The sequence below is a fragment of the Zeugodacus cucurbitae genome, chromosome 3 (assembly GCF_028554725.1).
Source record: "Zeugodacus cucurbitae isolate PBARC_wt_2022May chromosome 3, idZeuCucr1.2, whole genome shotgun sequence".
Taxonomy (NCBI): domain Eukaryota; kingdom Metazoa; phylum Arthropoda; class Insecta; order Diptera; family Tephritidae; genus Zeugodacus; species Zeugodacus cucurbitae.
The window spans coordinates 57,015,800-57,033,679 of record NC_071668.1 but is presented as its reverse complement, the minus strand read 5'-3'; the positions used below and the strand labels follow the sequence as shown (position 1 = coordinate 57,033,679).

The 17,880-nt window shown below is 31.9% G+C and overlaps 1 protein-coding gene across 5 annotated transcripts in view; it reads left to right on the top strand.

The window, feature by feature from the left end:
* The window catches only part of LOC105219235 (neuronal acetylcholine receptor subunit alpha-7), a 585,197-nt gene that overhangs the window by 151,372 nt on the left and 415,945 nt on the right, over positions 1-17,880 (top strand). The window lies entirely within an intron of this gene.

The window sequence follows — 17,880 nt, the reverse complement described above, 5'->3', positions numbered from 1 at the left end:
TCGCATCAAATAGCATCATGACAAATCAAATATGGACACATTGCTTGAATGATGGTGGTAAAACTGCATGTAAACCGTTACACTGCCTTCGATGAAAAGGCGAATGTTTAAAGAAGAACAAGGTATACAAACAGGCGCTGAAGCGTATGTGATTGCTTGTAATGCTGGTGGGCACTTTCAAAGCGAAATCCCTAAGCGTAAAGCAAGTGAGTTGGTTGTAAACAATATTTGTGCTTGTAACGTTATGTGCACTGAGGGTGTTATTGTATGTGTGTGAGGACATTGTTTGTAAACCAAAGGAGTTGCAGTGGACCAGGTGAAATAGCAAAGATTTTATGAGCAATAAAATAATGTAAGCAATTTTATTGTTGCTCTATCTGCAATAGAAAGCAATGTAGCTGAAGAATACATTTTCAAATAATAGAAAAAAAAACTAAATAAATTTAAAGTATCACAACTCGACAGCGAGAAATGCAAATGAATCAGCGCTGTTGTATTGCAATTGCAATTGAATTGCAAAAATTGCCGCCACAATGCAACCGACAACAGTTAAGGCAACAGCGCAAAAGGAAGTGACAGCTGGCAGTATCAGCAGTTGAAAGCGCGTTGCAATAGTGGCATAAAAAGCTGAATATATAAAATGTCATGTAAAATGTTCGCTTGACTTTCTCCTTTAATTTCCATGGCGTAAAAAGGAAACTGCGTGTCGCCAAACAATTTCGCATTCGTTTGTAGTATTAAAAAAAAAATAGTTTTGAAGATATTGCCATAAAATGTTCGGTATTTTATTTAAACCGGATGTGAAACTGATGGTGACATACTGGCGAATATTTCCAATGATTGACAATGGAATAAAAAGTAAAATAAAATAAAAAAATAAAATAAAATAAAATAAAATAAAATAAAATAAAATAAAATAAAATAAAATAAAATAAAATAAAATAAAATAAAATAAAATAAAATAAAATAAAATAAAATAAAATAAAATAAAATAAAATAAAATAAAATAAAATAAAATAAAATAAAATAAAATAAAATAAAATAAAATAAAATAAAATAAAATAAAATAAAATAAAATAAAACAAAATTAAATTAAATAAAATAACAGAAATATTAATTTTACATATTATATGGCTTTTATTATTATAAAACCGCATAATAATAAAAAAGTAGCTAATAAAACTAAAATTGATCGATAATTCGTTGTTCAAAAAAGTGGTAGGTTTTAAAAAAAAAGTAGAGGTGACTAGGCCTTCATAACGAGTTTTATGTATTTCTTCCCAAGAATCCTTCACTATTACCCAAAGTTCCCGATTATTGCTTCTCATAATATCATTGTTTTCTATTGAATTGAGGTCGGACCATTACGCAGGCCAAGGCATAGTCAAAATCCAATTTCAATGAATTTCTAAAACATGGGCTGTTATTATTTTAAACACAACTGTATACGACTTTTTTTAAAATTGTGCTTGTATAATAAAAATAATGTATATTTTATGTAGTTACACTCAAAAGGTTTCTTCGAGAAAGCTCTAGTTCGCTATTCTTCGTCTGCATGTAATTATTTGAGTCACTTTATATCTTAATAATAATTGAATATAAAAATGTGTGGGTTAAAATGAATGATAATTTTTACTAAAACAAGTAAGGAAAGGCTAAGTTCGGATGCAACCGAACATTTTATACTCTCGCAATTTATTAAAGAAATTTTATTAAGATAACACCCAAATTTACCTATAAATTCGGGATAAAGTTTAATAGAATAACGAAAATCGTCGTCTATATAGTGTATGAGGGCTGAGGAAATTCCTGAACCGATTTCATTCATTTTCACCAGCAAGGTACACTATATCCAAGACTATACACTCACTTAATTTTGCTAAGATATCTCACATATTAATCAATACTTATATGCAGATTAAAGCCCACAGTATTTTTGAAAAACCTATAACTAGGTATATGGGAGCTAGGAGATGTTATTTTCCGATTTTAATAATTTTTAGAACCGAGACACACTATTAGAATAAACAATTTCCTCTGAATTACATTAAATTATCAGAGAGATTTATCCATATTTTCGGTTATAATTTACCCTTAGGCGCGGAGTTCAACATGTTCGATAACATGGGCCTTGAAAAGTTATAGTCCGTTTTCGACAATTTTTTCTCAAGTGAAGACAGAGATGATATGTAATATTTGTGCAAAGTTTTATTCCGCTATCTTCATTGGTTCCTTATGTATACATTATAAAGTGAAGAAATCAGATGGAATTCAAAACTGAGTTATATGGGATGTTGTCGTGGTTATGCACCGATTTCATCCATTTTTCACATGTGTCATCAGGGTGTCAAGAAAGTATTATATACCGAATTTCATTGAAATCGGTCGAGTGGTTCCTGAGATATGGTTCTTGACCCATAAGTGGGAGATGCCACGCCCATTTTTCATTTTGTAAAAAAATCTGAGTGCAGCTTTAGAAACTTTAGTGTTTCTGACGTTTCTCGTTAGTGAGTTAACCCACTTTTAGTCATTTTCAACCTAACCTTTGTATGGGAGGTGGGCGTGGTTATTATCCGATTTCTTTCGTTTTTGGACTGTATAAGGAAACGGCTAAAAGAAACGATTACAGAAAGTTTGGTTAATTTAGCTTTATTGTTTTGCGTGTTATATACAAAAAACCAATTTGAGGGCGGGGTCACGACCACTTTTCCAAAAAAATTACATTCAAATGTGCCCCACACTAATACGATTCTACGTTCCAAATTTTATTTTCATAACTTTATTTATGGCTTAGTTATAGCTCTTTATGTGTTTTTGGTTATCGCCATTTTGTGGGCGTGGCAATGGTCCGATTTTGCCCATTTTCGAATTTGCCAAGTTTCGTTAAGATATCTCAATTTCTACTCAAGTTATCCGTTGCACGGACATACGGACGGACGGACAGACAGACATTCGGATTTTGACTCGTCTCGTCACCCTGATCATTTTGGTATATATAACCCTATATCTAACTCGTTTAGTTTTATGACTTACAAACTACCGTTAGGTGAACAAAACTATAATACTCTCTTAGCAACTTTTGTTGCGAGAGTATAAAAATTAAATGAAAATCAAACCAGCCACTTTTTTAAACTCCCTGAGTATACAGGTGGCGTTTCCACTCAATTCGAGCGCTTGACACATAATATTATTAAAATATAAAAATGACCTGCGAACACGCAATGGAAACGAGTGCAAATATGCCGTAAACAAAGTTTAATATCCTTGATTTTTTATTATTTATTTTTTAATTTTTTTTTTCACATGCACACAAGCCAACAAACTATTTCCTTTATTTTTGCTCCGCATGCATATGCGAGGCGACTTTGCATGTGTGGCGGAAGAAAAAATATGTGTGTGTGGGCATGTACAGCTTTATTTTGCTTTGTGCTCATATGCGCTTTTATATAAATATTTAACGGTGTTTTTTGTATGTGTGCATATTCATATTTTTATCTGGATATATAGGCACGCCAGCTAGACTAAAGTTCAGTGACTTCGTCGTTTTTGAATTTTTTATTAACTTTCAGAAGAAGTAAAATTACAAACAGACACACGTGCATGGCTTAGTAGAGAGCTTACGAACGCTTACAAAGCTTACGATAACATACGAATTCATATTTATGCGCTTTAACTTTTTACTCTATTTCTCACAGATTTATATATTATATTTTTATGTGGAAATTAATATGCGATGTATATTATCTATACCAGTTGGACTCTGTATCATAATATCACTGAGTGTGTGATTATAGCCTAGAGATAGATTTAGCTATAAACCTGGTATTCCAAGAAGAATTTAGAGGTGAATAGGTAAAAAGTTGAAAGTTCAAAATGAAGCAATTTTCATTTCGTAAAAAAATGCAGGTAGGCTAAAGAAAATATCAACCTTTCCAATGAGTATATACTCAATTTCTTGGAATGATCGTTCTACCCAGGTTTTCTGTACCATTGGGACCTTTCTGTATATGGCAGACTTAATCTCATCGGTAGACTGATAATTACCCAGGTACCTAATAACATCCAAATATTTTTAGGATTCACTGTTCTGTATTGAAATAAAGAGATCATCGCTCTGTAAAACCGCTAGGAAAATAAATCTTATTAATATAAGAAAATATAGTTATATAGTGAGAGCTACCATATTTCAAACAAAGAAAAGCATTACTTTGAAGACCTTGTTCTAATTTTGTTAAGAACTCCTACCTCTCTCTTTTCATACCTTGTTCCTCTCTTACATCTCTCCCTTAATAATGTTTGTCTCTCTCTTTCCACAATTATATCTCTAATGACTAACTCGTTTTCTCTCTCTCTCTCACTCCTTTTCTTTGTATGCTTTTCGCACAGGAGCTCATTGATGAATTAAAAGGCCTTTGCTCGATTAAAGCACTGATTTAGATCGATTTAACATGCTAAATAAAAATCCAATTTTTCGATTGTAGAGTAGGCGGCAGTGCGAAGGGCAAAAACTGATTTCTCAATTAAAATTTTAATTGATCAATTAATTTTGCTGTGCGAAAAGGCTTATAATGTTTATATTGTGTCCATGTGATAATCTTGGTGTGTAGTAGTATTTTTTCATCCGAGGCTTTCGTAGATTTTTCATTGGGGGGTGTTTTTATGTGGTGGGTCCCAAACCCTACGCACAACCGCATAAGCGGGCCTTCTCACTTTAGCTCGCCTTCAAACGGATATCTGTTGGCTACCCAGAGGATACTTGGTCTAAAACCGGAAGTCGTGAGCTGCTTGAACCATGTGGAGAAGAATCGTTTCTGGCCACTCCCAAGTGAATGACAATCAAAAACTTTCCTCACTTGCGTGAACTTCTACACATGATCCCATCCTGGTTATAACCGGCTAAACGGTTGCAACACCAATCACATAGTAGTATTTTTTACATTTAAGTCAAAGTACTTTTAAAACAAGTAACGAGATCATTCTACTAATATACATGAAGTTGGTTTTAAGTTTCTCTTGGGCATGTTAAATATGTTTCTATTTTTTGCTCTCTCTTTACAATAACACACTTTATAATCCACGCTTAGATTCTCCCTCACTTCTTTTCTCTGCTTTACCCACCTCCCACTACATTTCTTACTTGCGGTTTGCTGAATTCTTTGCATTGTATTTAATTATTACTTTCTCAATTTCATTGCCTTTCTTTACATTTAGTTTATGTACTTGATTACTTTTTGATTAACTACTTGGCTGTTTCATCTATTTCGCAACAACTTTGACTGAATGGACCGCAACTTCCATTAAGAATCATACATTTTTAATTGAATAGAAAAGAATTATTAAGTTGGCTAACTTTTCGTTCGCTCAAGTAAGTATTTCAATGTACATAAGTCAATAAAATGTTGAAAAAGAAAGTTTAGTTCGCTTAATGTAAACAGACCTTTCGTTCGCTTGATTAATATTTAATAGAAGTTACTGGTGCGGTGATTTGCTAACTTGTAACGGCATTTGTATGTGGTGTGTGGATAGAAATGTTGTAGTTGGGTGTGTATTTACATATACGTAATCCAAATTCCAAGTGAGTCTGTTTGCATCTCAATTAATTACAATGCTCATCAAGTTTTTTGACTCATCTACCATTTGTCTCTCTTCGCTGGCTTGTATTTTCATTATTTCACGTGTAATTGATAGCCATCCATGCAAATAGCGAACCTTCAACTTCTTTGTTCAGTCTTCAGCAGCAAATATGGTCAAATTGTTAAATAGAATTATCTGTGGTATTTTGGTAAATGAGCATAACACGACTAAAGCTGTGTTGGGTATTTTAACACGTATTTAAAATTCTGAATATAATTTCTTTCCGTTTTAGTGAAAAATGAAATTTCCTATTATAACTTATTGTCTAAGTTGAAATTTAAAACAAGTCTTGGAGGAGTTGGCCGCCATTCCAAAAATTGATAAAAATAATTTATGTCAACTTTGCCTATTTTAACTTTTTTCATAGATACTTCAATTTCGAAGCTAGATATCTAAATTATATATAGAAAAATGCAACTCTAATACATTAGAGAAGAGCAAACAATGAAAAAGAAAACTTTTAATTATTTTTAAAAATTTATCTATCTCACATATATTCATATGTACCCATGCCATACATATTTGCTATCAAAACAAAAAATTAAATATCAGCAACTTTTACTTTTCTGCACTTAAGCTCCCTTCAGCGCGTTTTTAACTTATATTTTCAATTTCTTTTTACTTTTTTACTTCACGAATAATTTATTTTGGCTTTTTTCGATTGTTCTACGCTTCACGAATTTTATTTTATTTTTTCATATTTTTTTCTCATGTCGTCGTATTTTCGCCATCGTTGTTCGTATTCCTTTTACATCTTTTTGGTCTTACAACTAAATATATTTGCATATGCATATTTCTAAATACACATACACATTTGAATATACAGTATATATGTATAACGCCCGCAGCGAGGTTCACTGAACCTTGAAGTTTATTCGGCGTTGATATTGCTGAATTAATTTTTGAGTGTAGAATATTTTTTCACCAACGCATCAGTATATTGTTTAAATTTTTCTTTTTGCTGCAGAAATTTTTTATTAAAAATATTCACATCACAATTTTTAAATATTCGAATTTTTCAAAAAGTTCAGTTGACGAATATAAAATTCTAGAAATAAATTTTTAAACTTGTTTGAGTGTTAAGCAAAAGCTGCCAGCGAGGATAGGATTTATTGAATATTAGTACACTCCTTCTAAAAAATAGTTAAAAAATTTTAACCGTTTAAACTTTTGGGTAAGCTTCAAGGAGCTATACCACTGTGACAAAAAATCGTTTTTTTTTTTTATTTTGCTTATTCGAGAGTTTATACTTTCAAAAATGTCATGTCTTGAATAATTTGTGATTAGCAGCGTTCTAAATAACGACCGCTCGTAGGTATAAGCCGCTTTAGTCGAAATTTTAAAGGAGTTTTTCTCGAAATGTCATTTTTCAAAAATGCCTACAATGACCGACCATCTTTTTGATTGGCTGAAAATTGTAAATTTTGCATCAAAAAATGGAAATTTTTTTACCTAAAAAAGCCGACATTTTTTTCAGAACTACACCATTCTGTTAATGTTTGATATTTTTCGAAAATCGTAGTTCATTTTATATGAAATATCTTATACTTTAATAACATGTCTGAGTTTTTTTGTTTCAGTTACTCATTCGGTCGGAATCAATCAGCAAAATATTAAACATTCGATCGAGTACTTTCTTTAAAAAAACAATCACGAAAATCGCTAAATTTTTTATGAGCTACACTGGAATAGTTCTTAAGTTTCAAGATCAAATGGAAACCATATAAAGATCACACGAACTTTAAGATTTCTCTTTATATAAATATAATGCAATTATTATAGTTTATCGTAATAGAGAAGGAACCGAAAGCTTGAAATATACTGATTTTAAAATATTTTGCGAATCAAGGTATTATAGTTTTCTTAAGCTTTAACATTATTATTAATATTACATATATTGCTATCAGCTTATAATCATTTTATATCCCAGAGCTTTAAACTCCTCCGAGTGAACACGAACAATTTTTGTTTTCTTCTGAACTTTATATGTAATATAAAATGCGTTCATAAAGAACTCAATATATCTTATAACCACAATCAATTGTTATTGGGATCCAAATAAAAGAAGTATTCAATAATAAAAAAGTTTGACTGGTTTAGAGGAGCTTAGATTCGGTTCCAAAACTTTAAAGCTAGTTTCTTCGAAGGGTAAATGAGTTTGGATTCTGTTTTAAAAATATAAATCTAGTTTCTTGGAAGAGGCGAAAGCTTCTTAGTATTGCACAAAGCCAGTATCTATGTGGTTTATAATAATGGACTTTGAAGTAAAAATTCCAATAATCAATATGGATTGATGCAAGTACTATCATGAGCTAAGAACTTGGCCGAAAATCAGTTATAGCTTTCTTATATCAGTTATCTTCAAATCAAACCAAGTGGATATTGTATGATTCTGTATCAACTTTGTAGTTGAAGCAGGTTTGAAGGTCATATTAAATATATTGGGTGATAGTCTGAAGCATTTCAATCATACAAAAGAAAAATTATGAAAAATGTATTGCATAGAGTACTCGAAACCACTACTACTACTACTCTTTTTATACTCAAAAATACAGAAAATATTTCTGTTAAATAGTTGACACACTCCTAACTATGAAATAATTTATTTGATACGAATACAGTTCTTAATATAACTTTTCTCAATCCCGAAACTTCGAGATCAATTTTCGGGATCCCGCATCAATTATATATATATATATAATTTCTCCACAAATACTGAAATGTTATACCCTCTTTAATTCAAATGCTTCAAGCTATTTAAATAGTAAAAAAAATTCTTCCAAACCTTTTATCTTTCTATTTTACCATACTATCAACTGTCCATTTCATAAAACAGGCAATACTTTGCTTTCATGCTGCAACTTCCACAGTTTTTACTGCTTTCTCACAACTTTCTCCTACACATGCATAATTTATGTTTACTCAACATTGTGGCGCTTATCTGCGATTAGTTGTGCGCTTGTCTGCGCCACGATTTTTTCCCAGGACATCAAACAAATTTCGCTTTCACTTTACTATTTACTTAGCTGTAAGCCTGCGCTAGCTAGAGCGCCTGGGTGTATGCTACGGCTACTGCTTGTTGTTTGTACACAGACATACATGGAATGTAAATATATATACATATATATATATCCCAGTTTAGTGTCGTGTCTGATTATTTCCCCGGCCACACAGTGTTGCGGCATAAAAAGTTTACTATACAAAATTTGGTTGTTCCACAAATCAAACGTTGCAGCTGCAGCCGCTACGGCTATCACTTGCGCACTCTCACTCTTTCACCCGCTCACTCTCTTCTCTTGTACTTTGGCACTATAAGCCTCAACATTTTCTTTGATTTTTACTCCCCTTTAGTTGGATATCAATCTTCTGCTATTGATGCTGCCAATAGCTCAGGGTTTTGTGAAACCCAATTTTGTCTTTATTTCTTCTTCTTATCATGCCGCATGTTATAGCTTAAAATTGTTGTGTGTTTTTCGTGTTTCCACTTGTGTGCTCGCATCTGCTTTTTGCCGCTTCACTTTCACTGTCAGCATTTTCATTTCTTCATCTTGTTACTTCTCATTCGTGCGAGTCTTTTTTTTCGGTGCAGAAAATTGTGTATGTCTTTATGTTGTTGTAAATATTTGCATTTTGATTCAATTTTCTCAGCGCTTGATAAAGTTCAGCTCACTGTGGCATTGATTGAGTCATTTAGCTGAAAATGCTGCAGTCGTATCGTTCGAGTCAATCGCGTTTGGTAACGTTTAGCTGCTCGCAAGTTGCTGTTCTGTGTGTACGAGTATATGCTGTGCATGCACGTATTTAATAAGCGAAATTGAAGTGAATATTTAATGTTTGTGTCTTTACTCGAAAAAACGTTGGGAATTAGTCAAGCAAGCTGGTTGTGCGCCTTTTACTTTGATGGCCATGAAAATGTTTTTAATACATTTAATTTATTTGGGTTTTATAGTTTAGATATAATAAGAAAAAACGTGATTTTATAAAAAAATAGTTGAAAGCGAATATTTGATTTTCATGAGTAATGCGTTGAACGTTTCATATGTTTCTGTGGAGGTCACGTATACCCCGTGGTATACCTATTAGAAATACTTCTAAAAGTTTTGCTAAGTAATCAAACAAAATATATAATGTTTTCATTAAAATAATTAAGTACGGGCACTTATTTATACTATTAAATATTATTTTAATTTATTATGACTACGAGATTTCCTTTACATCCAAATTTGTTAATAAAATATAATAAAAGTTGAAAATTTAAAGTTTAGACAGACAATTAATAAAAAATAAGTTTATATTTTTATTTTAATCCAATATTTGGAGAGGCAAGTTAAAAATTACGACTTTGCGATCACAAAATTTTTAATAAATGTTAACAAATTTTTTCATGACGTGTTTTGAAAATATATCTTGACAGAGATCGAAGAAGCATCTGATTCTTTAATTTCGATTATTTTATTACCACTTATCACTTCAGCCCATATTAGATCAACTCACTTCTTTTAATAGCACTATTCATGAAACTACATTATTTGAACACTATAGGCACAACTTAACTCAGCACACCCGAACTTACCTGATAATTATTTCATTTAATAACTAAGGAATAAATTCACACTATAAAAGCACCTCATTTCTAGACAATATGCTTAACTGAACTCACCACATCCAATATTTCTAACCTATAATAACCATACTATAATCCGATTCACTTATTATACTCTCGTAACAAAAGTTGCTAAAAAGAGTCCTCATAATGGTTGTTTGTAAGTCCTAAAACTAAACGAATTAGATATAAAGGTGATCAGGGTGACGAGTAAAGTTGAAATCCCCATACAAAGGTTACGTTGAAAACTACTAAAAATGCTTTAATTCAGTGAGGAAGACCAACAGAAACTTAAATTTCATTATAAAGAAGGTAAAGAAGAGCTGCACTCAAAATGGTATACAAAATTTTAAATGGGCATGGTTCCGCCCACTTTTGGGTCAAAAACCATATCTCCGAAACTACTCGACCAATTTCAATGAAAGTTTGTAATATTTTCCTTGTATCCCACTACTTCCTACTTAGCAGAACTTTGAAGACGATCTGAATCGTTTACTTTACAATATATAATGATGATATCTAGTGAAGATGTCGAAACAGAACTTTACATATGCACATATATCCAAAGTCAAAAATTTATAATAATCATAAAATAATAAAATTTGTGTTATTTACAATTACTTACCTTCGTTTGCCATTATGCTCAAATGTAGGATGAGCGCAAGTTTTAATCGATTTTTCTGACAGTAATTTTTTTCATATTTACTTAACAATTGATTCAGGTAAAATACGTATTTATTATAAACTATTTCAGTATTATTTTTCAATAATTGTATTATCCAATTAATTATAAGAAACTTTTCTGCTGAAATTTGATTAAAAAAAAAAACTAATTGGGTGCAATCAATTCATAAATTACCATTGTGAACTTGCACTCATCTCTAATCAGCTAAACGAAACAGCTGATCACACTATTTGGCGAATATTTTTGAGACTGTATCAGCCAGAATACCAAAATGATACATCCTGACTAACAGGGTGGCAAATTCACAATTTTGACAAGCAGAATACCGGCATTAGTCTAACATATGGAAAAAAATTACTTAATTCAATCGATTTCACCACACTTATTAATATTTTTACTCTACTACATTAAAACCTAGGCACTTCGCACATCTAATTTTAACCAATTTGAATACACCAATAATATCTTAATTGCATCCTCGTGTTTTCACCGTACATCAGCTGATTTAACCTAAACTCACCATAGTCAAATATTTTATTTCACCTCTCTATTACTTAATTTAATATGAAAAACTTTAAGAACTAGAGTTTTAAGTAGAAATAGCTTGAACACTACTTTTAATTTTTTAAGAATTAATTCTGAGCATTTTGCATTGATATTAAAAGAAATTATTAGTTTAAGCAATCTAACGGGTGATTTTTTTGAGGTTAGGATTTTCATGCATTAGTATTTGACAGATCACGTGGGATTTCAGACATGGTGTCAAAGAGAAAGATGCTCAGTATGCTTTGACATTTCATCATGAATAGACTTACTAACGAGCAACGCTTGCAAATCATTAAATTTTATTACCAAAATCAGTGTTCGGTTCGAAATGTTTTTATCGACAAATTTTGTTCAGCGATGAGGCTCATTTCTGGTTGAATGGCTACGTAAATAAGCAAAATTGCCGCATTTGGGGTGAAGAGCAACCAGAAGCCGTTCAAGAACTGCCCATGCATCCCGAAAAATGCACTGTTTGGTGTGGTTTGTACGCTGGTGGAATCATTGGACCGTATTTTTTCAAAGATGCTGTTGGACGCAACGTTACGGTGAATGGCGATCGCTATCGTTCGATGCTAACAAACTTTTTGTTGCCAAAAATGGAAGAACTGAACTTGGTTGACATGTGGTTTCAACAAGATGGCGCTACATGCCACACAGCTCGCGATTCTATGGCCATTTTGAGGGAAAACTTCGGAGAACAATTCATCTCAAGAAATGGACCCGTAAGTTGGCCACCAAGATCATGCGATTTAACGCCTTTAGACTATTTTTTGTGGGGCTACGTCAAGTCTAAAGTCTACAGAAATAAGCCAGCAACTATTCCAGCTTTGGAAGACAACATTTCCGAAGAAATTCGGGCTATTCCGGCCGAAATGCTCGAAAAAGTTGCCCAAAATTGGACTTTCCGAATGGACCACCTAAGACGCAGCCGCGGTCAACATTTAAATGAAATTATCTTCAAAAAGTAAATGTCATGAACCAATCTAACGTTTCAAATAAAGAACCGATGAGATTTTGCAAATTTTATGCGTTTTTTTTTTTTAAAAAAGTTATCAAGCTCTTAAAAAATCACCCTTTATAAGCAACTAAAATATATTTTAAACTAGCAGAACGCTCCGGCTTCGCACGGGTTTAAACAAACATTTCAAAAGTTTTTTGCGTGGGCTCATTTTAAAAAAGTAAAACGGGGAAAATTCGAACATGAAATTATATTTTATTTGCAATGAGCTGAAACTTGATTACGACCTCTAGTCTTTGGTGTCCGATATCTTTCTCTCTGATTATGAAGGCGTTGGGAACGCTCAGAGTTCCACGTACTTGTTCTTCAAGCCGCTGCACACTCTCCGTACTCGACTCTCAAGCGCGAACTTGGAAGGTTTTGAAATTTTCTTCAGCAAGCAGCTGTGAGCACTCGACTCTCTGGCACACGATTGCGATGCGAAGAGAATGACTTTCAAGACGATTTTTATTTTCAGATTAAGATTCTTCATTAAGGTGTCTTTTTGATACCCTCACCTGGTGACTATTTTCAGAAAGTTGAGATTCTTGCAATAAATATATCCTATGTTACCTAATAGTGGTATAGATATCATGTCCAAGTCAAAAGTATAATTTAGCGTTGCCTGTAAAGATGACAAAATAATCAACCTAAACAAATCAAATAATCAACCTATATAATTTTGTATATTCCTCTGCCCAGCATAACTGCATACACAATTTGGTTTTTGAATTAAAATAAATGAAACACGAGTTACAAATAATCAAAATGGACCCTTCTTCATTTTAAAACCAAATTAAAAGTTTTTAAAATTTATCATTTGTATACAATATCCCAACATCCATATTATTTTTCGTGTTTTAATCAAGTGCGCCAGGTTTTGACAATTTTCAAAAGCCATGTTCTACATTTTAATTGCATTTAAATTATTTTTTATGCAAATAATAGCATACAGTTCATTATTGACCTATCAAAATATTGTGTGTTGCTGCATTTGTTTGCTGACAAATATTGCATATAAATTATATTTTTCAAAATGTCACGTACACGGCATATCAAGTTGTTGGCGAAAACACAAATATGAGCATGTTGAAATGAAAATGTAAACAAGAGAGTCGATACAAAAAATGTAAATATAAAATAAAAAAATAAAATAAAATATTAAAAAATATAAAAAAATATTAATAAATATTAATAAATATAACAAAATATTAAAAAACATAAAAAAATGTAAAAAATGTGGAAAAATTCCGAATTTCAACACAAAAGCAGGAAATATGCAATTTTGTAAGCAAAAATATTTTTTTTTTATTTTATTAAAAACACGCAGATGTAAAGTGGTTTTGCCTGACTGCATATCTGCATATATTTTTATTAACTATTTCGTTTTGCTGCGCCGGTAAATGGAATTTACGTGTTTTCCCCATAAACTAGCTAATTACGTATACGCCATGACGCACGTGCAAAAGCAAGCCATGCATTTCGTTGCAGTCAATATTTTCGATTTTCCATATAAATGCGCTAGTGCATTAGTTGAGTGCATAACGAAACCAACCATAAAATGCTTTTGCTGCTCGTAATGTTACTCATACGCCCACGTGTAATATGCAAAAGTTACTCATACGCCACCACACACACACCAACGCAGTCTAGTTTACACCGTATATTTGCACATAAAATGTATTGTCAGTTTGGTTTACAGAATATTCACGGTAATTTATATTGACGATGTGGAAGGCCACACACACGCAGTGGGGACGCCAAACAACCATTTCTAGCAGTAAATATTTACAACCGCACCAACAGTTAGATCTAACAAACTCACAGTCTGCACACAAATTGTAAATAGTCAATTGACACAACACTTATGCAATTGTTTTAGTGCGTGTAGCTTGTTTATTGGTCACGTGCATGTTGCTAGACTCATTGTCGCTTAAATGGGTCAATGACCGCACATTCCACTAACTATCTGAAAATTCTCCAATTTCCGCTCGACTTACATACACATATATTATATGCTCACACACCTCTCTTCAAATGCATAGTGCGCTTATATTTTCCACTATTTCCCATTTGATTTTTTTTATATTTTGGTTTCACTGCCTGCCTCTAATTGGTTTGCTGCCACATTGGGACTACTAACAGATACATATCTAGGAATGTATTAGTACCTAGTTTGCCAGCGCCACATTGTATCATTCGGTATTCGAAATCCACGTTTCAGCACCCACACTGCTTTTCACCACATTGCCATGAATCGCTTCGTGCTGCGATTTGCCGTCTATGGTTCATTTGTGTTTAGTGGTTTTTGCGGCGATTGCCACAAATCACCTATCAACAAACTGGCACTCATACAACTGTGTGTATTGTGGCGATATAGAGTGACATATTTGTGTGTTTTCGCTTCAGAAAATGTGAGAAAAATATTTTTTTTTTCGTCCCCACTATTGATGAGACCAAATTTTGTATTTATTCAGCGAATTATTACCTACTTTGAGGCGCTGTATGCCAACATTATTATTCATAGGCACGCATATGGTATAAATTGAGCGTATAAAAGCGGTAAATCAATAGAAAATTGCTAAAGTAAAAACAAAATAACATTTCTAGTATTAAATAACAGCGAAATTTCTCAAAAAGTGGTAAGAATTAAACCATTTTATGCTTAAAAAAAATTAAATATGCGCTGAATTGCGCTGACTTACCGCAGAACCATAATTATGTAGAAAATCGAACGAAAGATAAATAAATAAATGATATTTAAATGTGCTGAACTCGCTGAATAGTTGTAAAATCATAAAAATTAAGCAAAACTAATCCCCAGTGTTGAAAGAATGAATTATGCGCTGAATGGAGCTGAATATATACAGTCGAAGACTGAATCAATAATTTAGATAAAATAGAATAGTTTACAATATTCTGGTGATGTGCTGAATTAGTGCGACGCTTACAAATTTGTGATAACTTGTTGAAAGTTAATGGTTTACATTTTGCTGAGCTGAATAGTATCCTAATTTAACTATATGATTTCATATAGTCAGCGAGTTGATCTAATTACAACAAAATAGTTGGGAGTATTTATTTTTTTTTATGAAATTGAACGCTTTTTAGTTAAATAGTACCTTATGTAAGCTGCACTATATTTTTTGTGATGTGTTATCAAATACAAAAATCAATATGATGTGCAGAATTGCGCTGAATTGTAACTTATTCAATATTTTTGTATGAAATTTGTTTAGTAATTCTAAGTTTGTTAACTACAATCAAATTAGAGTTTACTATTCGAGCTGAATAATATGTGCACTTAGCTGAATATGAGTTAATGAAGAATTTTCGAAAAACTATTGCCAATTTTCTTATTTAGACTAGCAAGCGACAATCAAATCGTCAAAGCAGATATGCCAGCAGGTGACACAAATCACAATGTACATTTATCAGCTTTAGAGCTAGCGGAATGCAGCTGAATAACGCTGATTTGTGAGATAAATGTCTAATTTGTCCAATTTCAAGCCAAAAAACTTCACTGATTAGTATATGTGTTGCGCTGAATTGTGCCTAATGAAGTAATGTTGGATAATCAACGACACATTTGCTGATTTCCATTTGTAGTAAACTTACAATTGCATTATGAGAAATCTCTTAACACAGAAGAAAAACAGTTAAAGTTGACATTAACTTAACGGTGGGCAGTGGTTGTACTTTATGTTAACTAAACTTTGATTCTCTTCAAACTTTATAGTGTGTATTTGTTCTTTATTTGATTTGTCACATTTTATTCCGCTATTGACTTGATGGCAGTGCTGACAAAGTCGCCATTAACTTGATGTAACTTTCACCATCATTTCGTGTCCTAATATACGATGCGCTAATAAGATTTCGATAATAAAGCATTGTTTGGTTCTAAGTATTGACGTACGTAGTTTGTTAGTTTATTGTTTCTTGTCTAAGTTAAGTTGATTTTTAAAAGAAATATATTTCTTTACAAATGAATGTCATTTATTGATTAAGTTACGCTTATTTGTTTCCGCCATTACTTAAGTTGTCATAAAGCAAAATTCGACTTATGTTAAGTCATGTTAGATTATGTTTTTTAAGTTAAGTGACATTAAGTTAAGTTGTCGTGTGTTAAGGTAAGACAAACTATTTTAAGTCATAACTAGTCAATCACGTAAAGTTAAGTTTCATAAAGCTACGTTAAGTTAAGTTATATTAAGTTACGTTACGTTATGTTTAGTTACATTAAGCTATATTAGTTAATCAAATAAATTAAGTTTAACCTAAATTAAGTTAATTCAATTAACATTAAATTATTTTAAGTTACGTTACGTTAAGTTACTTTAAGTTAAGTTGCGTGTTTTTATGTTAAAGTTAGCTATGAGAATTTGCATTAAAATCATTCGGAAATATTTTTTTTATATTTTCAAATATTTAACAATAAATACATAATTGCTTTTTAATGACTCTTAAGCACTTTCTTTATTTTTACTTCTCCTGACATAAGCAACTCATATTGCTCGACATAAATGCATACCATTTTCATAAGTTTTACATTTAATTTCCTTTGCGCCGTAAAATATGCCACAATTCTCGCTGCTTTATTTCCTCTTTCAACTTTTTTTCTCTGCTTTCATTCAGACTACTTTGATTGCTATTCGTTTTTCTTCATTTCCAATTTATTTTTTACTTTTTTTATTTGTTAGTAGTCGTTTCCATTTGTACACATAGTTGCTCAGCACGACTCACTTCAACTACATACAAAACAATATACACATACTTATATACACATGTACTCGTAAAAGGCAGGAAGGTATGCGCTCTCTTGTTTGCACTCGGCGCTTATTTGCTACGGTCACTCGCCGTCTGCAATCAAGTGCGAAACAACAACTATTTTTTACATGATTGTATATATAGACACATATATTGCATATGTTTGTATTTATGCCGTATAATGGCGCAAAAATAATAGGAAACTATTATTTTGTTGGCTCAGTTTTGCCATTGAGTGCGATTCTGTCATTTCATGATTGCCACAAGTTGTTTCAATCGCTATATATGTAGATCTACACACATATGTATATATGTATATATTTTAGTTTTTTCTTGCTTAATGGCTATATGTTGTATTTTTGTGGTTGTTCTCGCCGAAGTTTGTTGACCAAGTTATTGCTAGTTTTACTAAGTTTATTGATATCGTCATTGATAAGTAATAATAACATTCAACAAACTACATATAAGTAGAAATGTGACTATTTGAGCAGCATACTAAGTGTGGTAATTTTGTATTAGACCCGCATGTCATTAAACTGCTTATATAGTTTCTTAAGTTGTCTTGAATAATGAACTTGGGATTATTTTTGTTATTGTATGATATCAGAATTTCTCAGAAAGTTGTAACAATTAAACAATTTCAATCAA